Source organism: Mauremys mutica, chromosome 11, assembly GCF_020497125.1.
Source record: "Mauremys mutica isolate MM-2020 ecotype Southern chromosome 11, ASM2049712v1, whole genome shotgun sequence".
Lineage (NCBI taxonomy): Eukaryota > Metazoa > Chordata > Testudines > Geoemydidae > Mauremys > Mauremys mutica.
The window spans coordinates 83,623,780-83,638,733 of NC_059082.1; the positions used below are offsets into that span (position 1 = coordinate 83,623,780).

Below are 14,954 nucleotides of genomic sequence, written 5' to 3' on the forward strand. Positions count from 1 at the left end.
CTGGTTCTGTATGCCAGGTCAGTTTATGGGTAGACTTAAACCAGCTAGTTAGAAATGTGATCCCAGTAACATAGTGCCTCATTCCTATTTCTGTTCAAAGCAAAAATTAAAGAAGCTTCTTCCACGGTCTCAGTTTTACATACTTCAGATGAAGAGAAAACAGTAATAACAGGATTACTTTAGAACAATTTAAATAGGGGAAAAAACCTTAGAATTATTCCACCGCTACAGGATGTTTTGAGGTATTAATTCATCAAACTTCAAAATATTTGCTTGGGTTATAATCCAAGCAGAGGTATGAAGCTATATTCCTTCAACACAGCTGTTTCTGACTTTAAATGGAGCAACAGATATCATAGATGGAGTGATGTAAGAGTAATGAGGTGGTCTGCACCCATCCAAGGGATTTATACTTTCCAATATAATGGGCCGATTTTACAAAATAAGAACTGTACCATTAGCTGTGTCAATTTTACATGCTCATATCTTGCTGAAGAGGTCATCTGCAGACAGACATACCATAGTTTGTATTTCCCTTGATCAAATCATGAAAACAATGACTGCCCTTCACATCACATATGTTTAAAGTGTTAGTGGTCTGGTACCATCTAAAACCAAGTTTGATTTTTTAGTACATTTTAGAAGTATGTTAAGGTGGTTTACAAACCACATGTAATGTTTCTAGTTTATACCTGTGCTAGCTTGAGTGGCATATGCTAGCAATATTCACATAGGCAGGAAGCAGGTTTTAGCGGTGAACTACCCCTTCTCTGCTTATTGGACACTCAAACAGTAGTTAACTTTAAGTCTTGCTTTTTATTTAAAAGTGTCTATTTTAGAAAAAATGTCATTGGTCCCCTCAGAAGTGTTAGATACATCTGAACACCATATTTACACAAAAGTCTGAGCCAAGTGATTTTTGGTGGATGAAACAACTTGCAACCTCTGAGCAAAAGAACATTTTCTGCCCTTCTGTAAAGGTCACTGACTGCTTCCAAAATGGAATTAGTGACAGTGCATTACTTTATTTTTGTAGTTCTACTGCTGCTTTGTGCAACACAGTGAATCAGTCAATCCAAAAACTGTTCTTGTCACTCTGTGAGGTAATTGACTTAATAAGAAAACAATTCATGCAAAGGAAAAAAGCCTCCATCTCACTTAAGTGGAGAAGTTGTGGCCTCACCCAGCTGGGTTATTTAAAAAGGGCTACATTTCCTGTGGGATTGTAAAAGTATAAGATGCACTATGATGTGCTTTTTTTAGAGAAAGGAATGTTTCATAAGTTTGAGAAGGTAACGTAAGCCTTAAAAACAAATACTTAATGGCTATTTTACCCAAGTCATTAGTGAAAATAATTCACCCTATAAAACAGTGTCACAAACGGACATTTGAAAATCTCCCTGGTCTTAGTGCAGACACAAATAAGTGATGGTTTAAACATGGTAATATTAGTAAATGTCAAGTGTGACCTTGCTTCCAGAGAAGTCTTGGTAACTATAGCAATGAAACAAACAACCAGCTATCAAGCACGCCTTAAGACAATGAGCCAGAGGCAGTGTGGAATGATTTATTGAAACCAGTTAGTAAACCATCACCACAAGTTTTGCACAACTTCATTATAATACAGTATAATCGATCTACTGTGGCTTACTATATGAATTTGTATTAGACTAGAGTAATTCCTAGAGCAGGGGTTCTCAAACTTTTGTACTGGTGACCCCTTTCACACAGCAAGCCTCTGAGTGCATCCCCCTTATAAACCAAACACTTTTTTGTATATTTAACACCATTATAAATGCTGGAGGCAAAGCTGAGTTTGGGGTGGAGGTTGACAGCTCACGATCCCCCCATGTAATAACCTTGCGACCCCCTGAGGGGTCCTGACCTCCTGTTTGAGAACCCCTGTCCTAGAGGCCTCAGAGATCAAGACTCCACTATGTTACGTGCCATATAGCTATAGTTACATAGTACTTAAGAGAATGTGGCCCCAAATCCTAAATGGGGTACCTAGATTCTACTGCAATATGAAAGAGAGTCACTGATTTTAACCAATTACGAAACCTTGTTTCCAGAAGTTATATTCAACTTTAAAGTGTCCTACAAACAGTCTTTATTACAGGTCTCTGAGCACAGGCAAGTTATGAAACATGTACCATAAACAGGCTTAATTTATTAATCCGTCAAATAGCTTATTACCACAAAAATTCCCGTGTTCAGAGTATGGTTCGTATGTCCACACCATCAGTAATACACTTAAAAACAATTCAAGTACCTAACAAAAACAGGTGGCTTTAGTCAATCTCAAGTGAACTGCATTAATCTATTATGTAGAAACAGCTTCTTAGAACTTTCTCTCTGAATAGCTATTTCAGCAGATTAAAATCATTCCTATTTTAAGATTCTGTGAGTATGAGCTGGTATTAAAAATTTTTAGCTCAGAAACCACAGAATTCTTCTGTAGACCTGGCATGGTCTATAAGGGAACCGAGGTCAGCTTAATGCTGCCACTCAGGGGTGTGGATTTTTCACATCCTGACCAACAGTGAAACTGACCTAATCTTCTAGTGTAGACCAGGCTTTATAAAATAGATTGAAGTTACCCTAGAATCTTCAAAAACTAGAGCAGTAGATAAAGAATGACTCTGTTGGCTGAAAGGCTTTGGCCAGTCAGGCATTCTGATATGAAGTCCCTGTAACATTGACAAATGAAGGCTTATACCCTCCATGCCAAAATTTAGCCTTTTCAGCATCCTAAAGCATTAATACAAGAATTGCACCTGCTTCTCAAATTTCAAGTGTTCATATTAATAAATTTATAAAGCACTCCCAAAAGCACTCAGGGTGCTGAACAAGCATAAAGGCAACCTTAAAATTACAAAGTGGGTAAACAAAAAAAAACAGAACAATGATTTTGTTCAATAGTTATTGAAAGACATCTATACTGAGCAGGCAACATTTCTCATAGCTTGTATCAGAGAACTAAATACCTTACACAGCGTCTACCCAATAATGGATTGTCAGTTGTAGAAAGTCTGCAAAACAACAATTTATCACCATCACTTTTTGACAAGCACATTTTAAACATTCCACTATAAGAGACAGAAAATTTTTTACTGGAGAAAAAAAATATTGTCAAGTGAAGGGAAATAGTAAAGACTTGACACTGAATATTGAGGACATGTAAAATTATGAATGGCATTTTCTGCCAGCTATTGAGGGAACTAAAACAACAACAGAGGCCAGGTCTGCTCTGGTAAAAAAACAAAAAACAAAAAAACACCACCAACACACAGTTGAGGAAAATGAACCCATTAGTCCAAAACTTCACATACAGAAGGTAGACAATAAGAGGGATGCATGTAGATACTTGTAATGGTTGCACTCTACTCACTGCTACATGGCATCCCCTTCTGGAGGTTAGCTTTGCCTGGTTCCCTGTCCCCTTTCCTCCCTTCCACCATTGCAGCTCTCCTCCAACCTCACAGCAGAGCAGTATAGCTGCTTCAGGGACTCGCCACTCTGGCCAGGTCACACTAATTTCCCCTTCAAGGAAAGTCTCTCTGCACAAGCAGTGTCAGGCATTCCTCATGCCCCCTGCCCTGTGTCATTCCTGCAGTGAATCAGGCAGTCTTCCCATTCACTGCCTCAAGCAATAAGACTCTGCAGTGGAGGGTACAGGAACCCAGGCCTGCCTTCTAGTCTGGGTTCCAGTCAAGGGCCTTACAGTGAGCAGTTACTGTCTGGGTCCTCACCAACCTTACCTCTCTTTTGCCAGGACTACTTCCTATTACACTTCAAGCTCTTCCTTGCCAACCTTCTTAGTCAGGCCCCTCTCTCAGGCCTACTAGGTAAAGGCTTCCTTCCTGCCACCCTCTCTCAGTGGTGCCCCAGCATCGCCCCAGTGCTTTAAGTGCAGCCAAGCCCTACACTTTTTTTTCTTCTCGTTAAACAGTGACTAACCCTCTTTAGCACTAGAAGAGTCATGTATGAAGCAGATCCTTTGGGACGTTCCAGAAGAAATGCATATTTGAATGGCAGATGAAAAAGCTACAGCTGTGCAGAGACAATCACTCAGATTTACTATCATTAATATTAGGTTATTATTCTCACAAAAGCTATTCTTTTATCAGTGTCTCAACACGTTCTCTCGCGGATTGTCAAAAGAGAGTTTGGCATATAGTGCTTTCTCTCCTGAAGAACTGTTAACCAAGAAGCATCATTAACAGAATGACAGGGCAAGCCAGAGGTACTTCGCCAGACAGTCTTAGGATGTCCACACAATCACGTACGTTGGCAAAACTTGTGTCACTTCAGGGTATGAATATTTCATCCCTCCAAGCAACAGTTACACCAGCATAAGTGGTAGCATGTATAGCACTATGTTGGCGGGAGAGCTTCCCCTGCCAACATAGTTATAGCCGCTCCTCGACAGGAGAGCTCTCTCCCGTCTGCACAGAGCAGCTACACAAGAGATCTTACAGCTGTGCCACTGTAAGCTCTCTAGAGTAGACAAAGCCTTAAAATTCTCTCTGCTGTTCCTATTCGGAAGAATTACCTAGGCTCCCTAGCAGATCTACAGTTAAGGCTGAATTGATATCTACCTTTAAAAACAGGAGTAAATTCCCTCTGTAACTCGAAGTCTTTAAATCACAATTTGAGAACTTCAGTAACTTAGCCAAAGGATATGGGTCTACAGGGAAGGGCGGGCAGGCAAAGTTCTGTGGCCTGCAATGTGCAGGAGATCAAAGTAGACTGTCATTATGGTCCCTTCTGGCCTCGAAGTCAGTCTATTTCATATTTGATATAGTCTCCAAATTTAATCCTTTTTAGAGGAAATTCCCCATAGCATCTTATTCATTGTTACTTTAATGCAAGGAATTGCTAAATTGTAGAAGATGAAGTATGTTAGATAAGCAGAAGGTCTTACCGCAAGAAGTAGATCCAAACTGAAATCACATAATGGATACACATTTCCCCAACATGAATAATTTAGGGTTTCTATTGCTTATAAATGCATTTTAATAGCACATGTATTATATTGCTTCAGTGCACTCAAATGGTCCTGAAAATAAGTGTATGCAGTATTGTTGAAGCTGTGTTGGAACCAGGATATTAGAGGGACAAAGTGGGAGAGGTGTTAACCGGCCATTTCAGCTTGAAGGGTCCCTTGAAATGTGTTTACTTATGCTAAACACTCTGTTCCACCTTGTATGTAGGTGTGACATAGTACATTTCCCAGACCTGAAGAGCTCTGTGTAAGCTTGAAACCAAATATTACCTCACCAAATATTACTCTCTAACCAAATATTACCTCACCACCACCACCCCCCTTTGCCTCTGAAAATAAGTAGTTTTGCAGATATGAAGAAACTTATTCCACTCTGGTTTGGTGTTGAGAGGACAGACTGAAAGGATAATCTGATATCAGGTATTCATGAGCTGTTCTATTTGCTTACACAAGTAGCAGATTCAGACTTCCTACACAGATATACATCTTAAGAGGTTGACTAATATCCTTCAAAACTAGCACAGGTAACTAAAGTTTCATATTAAGGCTATGTTTACACTGCACTTTCGTTGGTAAAACTTTTGTCAGGAGTGTGAAAAAAAAACCATACACCCCTGACTGAAAAGTTTTACTGACAAAAAGTGCTGGTGTGGACAGCACTTTGGGCAGTTTTATTGAGTTGTCAGGAGAGCTCTCTCCTGTGAACAAAGAGCAGCTACACCGCATGCCTTACAGTGGCAAGGCTTTAGTGGCACGGCTGTGCTGCTGTAAGCTACACAATGTAGGCATAGCCTAAGTACAACATACATCATTGTTTCAGGCAATAATGCTTGTTGTTCCTTGGACACTGACAGTAACAGTGTTCCACACTGCCATGTAGAAAACACATTCTATTAATTCCCTTTGCTACTAGCAGAAGAGTGATTTAGAGGCAATGAGCATCTGATGTCACTCAATAGCCACTTGTCAATTTAGTGATTCATGTTAGCATTAAACAGAATTTGCATAGATCTAGAGTTTGGCAATCATATGAATGGACTCAAGAGTGTCTTAAGGAAAATGAGATCTTCAGGATTTCAGACAGCTCTCCTAAACCATCTTTTACACAACAGAGGTCTAACTTCATTCTCTGAGCAGCACCTGAGCTCCAATTGGAGACAGCATGGAATATATACACAAGTTAAAGTATATATATATATATATATACACACACATACATACACACACACATTTTTAACCCAGTATTTGTGATACTGGTATTCATAATACCTGTGCTTGAGAAAATGCTCTCTTATGTTGCCATATGGGCTGAGACTGAACATGGATGAAAAGTACGCAGGTTTAAAAAAGCAGCTAAGTGAACTTTATGGGCTAAAACCAGAACAGATTATTCTTGCAGAAGTACACAGCTCTAATATAAAGAGCTTTTCTCAACACAACCAGAAAGTTTGGTTATCAGTGAGTGGGTTTTTGTGCACGTTTGTGATACCTGTCCCAGGATCCCCTATGTCAGCTTTGAGTCCTGTGCAAACAGATTTCTCCACTGGGCCATCAGCTAATGGAATGCTCAATGTAGACTAATTGCAAGACAAATTTTTCCATTCACAAAATGAGCCTGCATCCTAATCCGCAGTTTCATACTATACAAATCAGAGTAGCAAAAGGGTGGTCCAAGGAGGACACCACTAGGTTTTACATATAACAGAATGAAGGACCAGACTTCCAAAATGTAGGCCCATGAACAGGCATTCTAGAACCAGCACCATCATCACAGGTGCATGCTCTTTCACTGAAGAAGGGTTTGTTTACACTACACAGCTTTTAGCGACACAGCTATGTCACTACAGCTGTGCTGCTAAAAGTCAGGCAGTGTAGCCGCTGTTTGTTGGCTCTCCTGCCAACAAAAAAACTTCCACCCCCAATGAGCGGCATTTGTATTGTTGGAAGGAGAGCGGTCCTGCCGACAACACGCTGTTCACACTGGCACTGGTCGCGACAAAACTTGTGTCTTTTCGGGGAAGGGGGGTAACACCTCTGAAAGACAAAAGTTTTGTCATTCAATTGCCAGTGTAGACATAGTCTTAGTTTTCAAAATAGTGTAAAATACCAATGAAAGATTAATGCTCTTATCTGTCTCCTTCAAACAAAGTACATAATACTGAATAAATAAAAGCAGTATTAAGGTGAATAGTAAGCATTGATATGTATGTTAAAAAATCATTAAGAGGAAAAATACACTCCTAAATGTGTTCAGGCTACTAGTGAGTGGTAGCCTGAGTATCCAGTTTCTGAATGCTATTTAATACTGGAAATTAACTGTTTAACAGAACTGTGTATCATTATGGATGAAAACTGATTTAGTCAGGATTTACTGACAAGTACTTTGTAACAAGCAATATTTAAGAGTAACACTAAATGCCAATTTAGATCAATAAAATGACAACATATTCCTGATTCCACCTTGTATCTTGACTGTCAAATGGCTTGGAGAACTACTAACTATTGCTTAGCACAGGGGTAGATAACCTATGGCATGGGTGCAGAAGGCGGCACGCGAGCTGATTTTCAGTGGCACTCACACTGCCTGGGTCCTGGCCACTGGTCCGGGGAACTCTACATTTTAATTTAATTTTAAATGAAGCTTCTTAAACATTCTGAAACCTTATTTACTTTACATACAACAATAGTTTGGTTATATATTATAGACTTATAGAAAGAGACCTTCTAAAAAGGTTAAAATTTATTATTGGCACACGAAACCTTAAATTAGAGTGAATAAAGGAAGACTTGGCACAGCACTTCTGAAAGGTTGCCGACCCCTGGCTTAGCATAATCATTTTTGTCCTGGGTGTGAGCTATTAAAAGATACATTAAAACACTTCTGTTGAGTCAGACTGATGTCACGGGTGCAGGATACTGAAACACACTCCACTTGTATAGGAGAGCTTGCACTAAGAGGAGAACTAAGTGGGATGCAGCTGCAGTAACTGTTGTCCCATCTCCTATAAGGCAGGTGGTTTGTGGTGAAATCTGGAAGGCAAGTTATTCAGATTTGCAGTCTGTATTCTAAGAGACCAAGACCATTATTTAATACTAGATAATATCTCTGCCAATGCCAAGAAACACATGTACCTGTCAACGTTAAGTTTAAGATTTACATCTGATAAGATCATTTTCCAGGAAAACTGGTCTGATCCTGACACCTCCCAGTTTGAATTTGATGGTAAATGCATCCTAAAAACACCAAGAGAATTACTGGGAACAGTAGTGATACAGATCGGTCTCTGGAATCAGGAAAGAAACCACAGTGATGAGTAACATTCATTAGACATGAAGTCTAATAGTTTTAATAACCGCAAACCTGTTTCTCAAACTAAACAGCACATCCTTGAAAACACCCTTATGAAATCATTTTTCAGATGAGTGTAGGTCAAGTGCACATTTGTATTCATATCACTTGAACAAACCTTCATACTGACTTTACTTTCAGAATATAATTTGTTGAGATAATTACAACTATAAAACCAAATTCTGACAACTACCCCAAACCTCATTTTTTCTTTAGGCACTACCATACTTCAAACCCTGGTCAGAGAGTCTATTGGTTCTGGACACAAAGAGAATTAGTATTTTAACACTGAAGCAAGAGAACCTTTACAGTTACTTCTAACTTCACTTCAGATTCCACCTGGCAGAATCAATGTCTGATCACGGGGAGTCGAGGGCAAACAAACAAACAATCTTAGTCACTATTTCATTGTCTCTTGAAACTCTTGAGAGAGAATATAGCAGAGTATTTGGAGTTTACAGAATTTTCTGCATTTTACTTAAAATTAAATCATGATTGCCTATTCAGCTAAATAGAAGTGAAACTAAGAGCATGCATTTGTCATTGTAGGACATGCAGAATATAGAAACCACTTATCTCGAAGACTGAGGCCAATCTGGTATCCAAACCAAAGTAAATGCCAGGATAACAGAAAGATGGGCAATAATTTAATATGCAAATTCCATAACAGAAAATCTCAGTTTCATATATGATGATACCACCAATTAAAAGCTAATACATAATCTCATAAGATAGTGTAAACAAAATAAATCAAGCCATACAACTATCTGAAAGCTCTGCAAATACCTGAATTGGCAAAAATGAAACTATGAGGTAAGGACTTCTGTAAATTATTAATTCTAAAAGAAGTTGAAAAATTCTATAATGATATACTGTCAGCTGTGACTCGCAGACAGTATGCAACTAACCACATGAAAAACACACATCCAATTCCCCTCTGAGCTATGGCCAAAATGCCAACCTAAGCAAAATGTCTCTTGGAAACAGCTTCAAGGTCCTGGAGTTGAGGCTTCAGATTAAAGAGAAAGTGTTAACTTTAGTTGATTATTGTAACATGATAAAAGTCTTCAACTTTACTACTTCTTGCACATCTTGTATTGCCATTTCACCCTTAACTGTAGCAACACTGAGGACACTGCCACACAACGATGTCCTGGTAAACAAAGGCAATTAAATGAATAAGATATAAATCAGTCTAGATGTGATATTAAATTGTAATTCAGTTTCTTTAGAGGATTATTTTAATCAACTACAATAAGAAACCAAATTGGTGGGTATATGTAAAAACAAGGAGTTAGGCATTAGCCAGGAGTATTCCCATCTACAATTCCCGATTTAAATCCTCAGAGCAAAAACACACAAATTCCTCAGTGTTTTAGCATGCCAACTCTCAATGCATTCCAGATCATGGACACTAGACTACATTCTCAGCTTATTACTAGAAAGATTAGCACAGGGAGACAAACTGTAGCCAGCTGGCTCAGACTGATGTTCAATTTTTATATTAACATGGAATCCAAGTAAGAGACTGAAAAGCTAAAGCTATTACACATTCAACATTCTAGTAAAACTATCAAGTTTTAAAAACACGGGAAATTTTTAATGATGCAGTTAGCCTGTGAAACTCATTGCCACTATAGGAAGGCCAAGAACTGAGTAGGATTCAAAAACAGAATGGGCATTGATATGGTAACAAGAACATCCAGAGTAATGCTAATGAAGATTAAAATTTTTAGAAGGGATGTAACACTTGCTTCAAAGCATAAAACATCCTCCTCTGACGAGGGCTAAGGTGTTACTTCCTGTAATGGCAGGTTATTTTATTATAATTGTCAAGTAAGGAGTTACTTGCAACTTCCTCTGAAGTAGCTGGTATTGTCCACTATCAGATAATGACATTAGAGGGGAGACCACTGATACCATCCAGTATGGCTATTTCTATGTCTCTTTCCTGAGCAGCATGTTAGCATAAGTTTTACTAACACCTTTTCACTTAGGGCATGGCTACACTTGCAGATGTAGAACGCTTTGAGTTAAACCTGCCTTCGAAGAGCGCAGTAGGGAAAGCGCTGCAGTCTGTCCACACTGCCTGCTTCAAGCGCACTGGTGTGGCCACATTTGCAGCCCTTGCAGTGGCAGTGGGAGCGGTGCATTATGGACAGCTATCCCAGAATGCAAGTGACTGCAACATGCTTTTCAAATGGGGGGATGGGATGGGGTGGAGTGTGTATGTGGGGGGGGAGAGTGGGTTTTTGGGGGGGCTGAGAGCATGTCAGCATGCTGTCTTGTAAGCAGCAGATAAACAGCAGGCTGTCAGAAACAGAGCTTTCAAACGGCATATCCGCATTCCTACAATGAGTTCAAAACAATGAGAAGAGTGGTCACTTGACTTAAGGGGATTATGGGACCTTTCCAGAGGCTGATCAGAGTGCAGTAATGCAACACCTCATCCACACTGACGCCCCGGCGCTCCAGCGGGGACGCAGCAAACGTTGTTCCACTCACTGGGGTGGAGTACCAGCAGCGCTCTAGCCGCAGAGTCAGAACGCTCTACGTGCCTTGCCAGTGTGGACGGGGAGTGAGCTAGTGTGCCCCGGGGCTCCTTTACTGTGCTGTAACTTGCAAGTGTAGCCAAGCCCTTAGAGCAGTTCCCCACCTTTGCCCCTTTCCTCAGTTATTTTAAAATGCAGTAACTTGATATTTTGTTTTACAAACTAATCATGGCTCTTCAAGTTCTGTCCATCTCATGCAGAGTTACTCGTTTCCAGGGCTGCATTACCTGCAGCAAGCCATCAGTTAAAAACACTGAAAAATAAAGCATTCCACAAGAGTTAGGAGTGGTTGTTAGACTACCAAAATGAAGTGAGGGAACCTAACACCATCCTCCAGTGACGTCTGAAGGATAATTTCTGCAGAACATCTAAAACCAGGCAAATTAGTGATTTTGGTATTCTGCTCCACTTAACTCTCCCCTCCTCAATTATTTTCTCTCAGCTCCTTCAGGGCTTTTGTAATTCCACATCCCTCTTTCAATATATTTACAGGCATACTTCCTAGGCGTGTCACTTCTCTACTCTAATAGTCTTTCCCTGTTGCTACTTTCATTGCTCCAGTAAGTTGCTTCTTCTGTGCTCTTGTTTTACCCATCCTATGTTTGACCCAAGAAGCAGAAACTAATCCCCCTTGACTTCCCACTGTATTCTCATAGTTATAATTTACTTTGACCTAGTTAATGTTTCAAGGGACCATTCTGCTGCAGCACCAGAAGCTATTTCCTAGCACAGAGGATGCCTGCAGCTGAAGTAGCACTATCAGAGCTCCAGCAGGGAGACAAAGTTGTAGATAAGAGAACAAATGCATTTCCATCAGAAAGAGATATGGTAGTTTTAGGTAAGGAATACATACCACCATACTGACTGCAGGAAAGGCCTTTCATACCCCGGAAAGGTTAATTGTGTGGATCCCAAGTTATCTTTGAAGAAAAGGCCATCTTTAGCACTAGTCAGCTAAAAGTAGACATTTTTCTTACGACAGTTGATTCTGCTGAAAAATGGATGACACTCAGTTGCTATGTAAGGTAAGGGGAAGTTGTACATACAACCACCAGATGTTATTTTTAAGAGAGTGTGGGAACATCTGCCTTTTGTTGTCTTTTCACATGATCACCTTTTCTGTTAGGGTGTCATACAGTGGTTCCCTTTAAATGATGGCTTGAGGAAAATCTTAACATTTTAAGTAAGTCTTTAAAACGGTGTTTCCTAAGGTGTAGTGCGGTGGTGCACATAGTCAAGCCTCAATTTTTCTCATCTCATAAGTTATGTTTGTGGAGATACACTTGAGTCACATTTTTCCAGAGTTCGCAAAGAGCCTGAAACAATAGCTTTAAGGTGTGAATTGCTCCATTCATTTTAAAGAGCTTCCATTCAAATCCAAAACAGTTTAAATATCAGCATTAACTTAATTAACAGCTTATCAAAGCACACAAAAAAAGCAAATGTTATACTATGAAGATTTCCACAACCACTCATTTTGAAGCCAGAAGTGGATGGGCTTGGGAGATACCACCACACCTTCTCCCTTCCCCCCTCCCCCCATCCAAGAAGCAGCCCAGCAGGATATCTAAGATGCACTAAAGGAAAGCCAAGCCAGAGGAGCTCATAGGCATTCTCCTGTGGTTGGGGGAGGGGGGGAGAGTATTTCCACTTCAACATGTTCTGTATTGTATCAGAGGGGTGGCCGTCTTAGTCTAGATCTGTAAAAAGCAAGCGTCCTACGGCACCTTATAGACTAACAGACATTTTCTGAATGAAGTACAAAGGTGATGTCTATTATTAAAGAATGTCAAACATCATAGTAAAAAAAGTCAGTTCTTGCTTCCACCTAATGGAAGCAAGGGGGAGGGATAGCTCAGTGGTTTGAGCATTGGCCTGCCAAACCCAGGGTTGTGAGTTCAATCCTTGAGGGGGCCACTTAGGGATCTGGGGCAAAAATCAGTACTTGGTCCTGCTAGTGAAGGCAGGGGGCTGGACTCGATGACCTTTCACAGTCCCTTCTGGTTCTATGAGATAGGTCTCTCTCTCTCTCTAATGATATCACCACACACATTCTGCAGAAATAAGCAGATGTTTTCTTGGTGATTTTTCAATCATTCCATTTAATATGGATTTAAAAAAGGAATAACCATGAGTTTTCAGTAAACAACATTTATTTTCCCTGATCAGTGCTTTGCAACTCCCTAAACTGATAAGTCAGCAAAACATGCATGTTTATAGTTGGCAGGCATACCAATGCTAACTAAGAACCCCAAGACTATTGCTCAGATCTAAACTAAAGCTGGAACTGTAGTTGACTCAGTCTGCCCTCATAATCCCTGGCTAAAGGTATAACCACTATGGCCAATGATCAAGTTGCACTGTCCGAAGCGTGAAGTACTTTTTTCTTCCCTAATGTCCTCACTTCCATTTAATTCTTTATGCTATTTGAAAAGCAAGTGGTTTAATTCTTTTTGGAAAGAGTCCATGCCTGCAGCCCTGCACTCATGAGAAACCTACAATAGGAAAAGTCAGTATGAGTGAGCAAAAAGCTGATAAGGAAAAGTTTCCATTTAAAGCGTACAAGGAATTATGGTAAACAGAACGAAAAGTGAAGAAATATCTTGATAATTCCCTTTAACTTTGGACCTCATGACATGTTAATTTTCCATAACTTTCATGTCATTTTCAACTTTTTCCTCTATGAGAAAAGTTATTCTGTACATTTGTTTATATTTTAATGAAGCCAGTGACTCCACTATTCCAGGCACAGACTATTAACACAGCAACAGGCTACCTGGCAGAGGAATGTGACTTATAATCATGCTTATATGGTTACCACACCCTGAGAATACCAGTAATGAAACAACTTTGATAGCTGCAGCTTCCACTGGACTCTAGCAATAAAAACATTTTTCAACTGCAATAGCCAAAGATCACCTTCAAGGCTGAAACCTCTACTCCCGTACAGATTGCTACATATAGTTAACGAGATTTCATGCACTCTTTCCATACATATTTTCTAAAGTGAGAAGTTGTATATGGCATTTGTTGGCTCTAAGTAGTTCCATATATATATATTACAATAGCTCCAAGAAGCCCCATTTAAGATCAGGGCCATTGTTCTACAAACTGTACCAACACTATGATCCTACCTGAAAAAGCTAATATCTTAAGATGAGAAGTGAAATGAAGATGTGGGGCAGGGAAGTGAGAATGGAAGAGGTTTGAAATATCTCCATTTTATAATCACAAATAAAGAACCAGCTAACACTGTATCCCCCTCAAGCCATCATTAGTTGACATTTCTTATTTGTTTTAAGTAGAAGTGCATCCTGAAGAGAAAGCACATATCCTTTACAGGGTACTTAAAGCTGAGACAGAAGTTGAGCCTTGTTCCAGGCCAACTTTTAGCTAGAAAAAGCAGAACACAAACAAGAAATAAGTTACTCTAAAAGATACAAATCTATCTTAAAAGAACACTAAATCACATTTCAGTATGTACAGATGACTTTCCATAACTTAGGTATGTGAAACTAGGCCAAAGACCTTCCAAAAGGTCTGAGCCAATAAAACAAACCAAAAAACTAAAATTAGTGGCATTTATGCCTAGGGAAACTTACACTTTGGTTACTGCAGAGGTCTAACTTCTCTGCCAATTAAGACTGACCCTTATTTGTGCAGTCTGAGCTTTCTTGAAAAATATCAAATAGAATTAAGAAGAGTGTAAGTATAAACAAAATTTACCAAAAAATTAAGGAAATGAAAGTGAAAGAGTTAAACAAAAATTGAAAAGGAAGTGTAGAATGCAAATAGTTTCGTAGGAACTTTGCGTAGCTCAACTTATAAATCAAAGAACCGTACTGCCACATTTACAGCCAATCCAGGTGGTAAAAAAATGTCCTTACTTTTTTTTTTTGCATCAGTATAACATACCTCCAATAGATTAAAGTTTTTGCTTTCTGTGTTCATACATGTCAAATTATACTATTGAAACAATATACTGATAGGCCAAAATACAACTGAGAAGCAACATTTTACACAAGCTAGCTTTAAACTCGTTGCA

General features: G+C 39.4%; 1 protein-coding gene across 5 annotated transcripts in view; it reads right to left on the bottom strand.

The window, feature by feature from the left end:
• The window catches only part of ARHGAP17 (Rho GTPase activating protein 17), a 65,625-nt gene that overhangs the window by 49,554 nt on the left and 1,117 nt on the right, over positions 1-14,954 (bottom strand). The gene's annotated exons all lie outside the window — the stretch shown is intronic.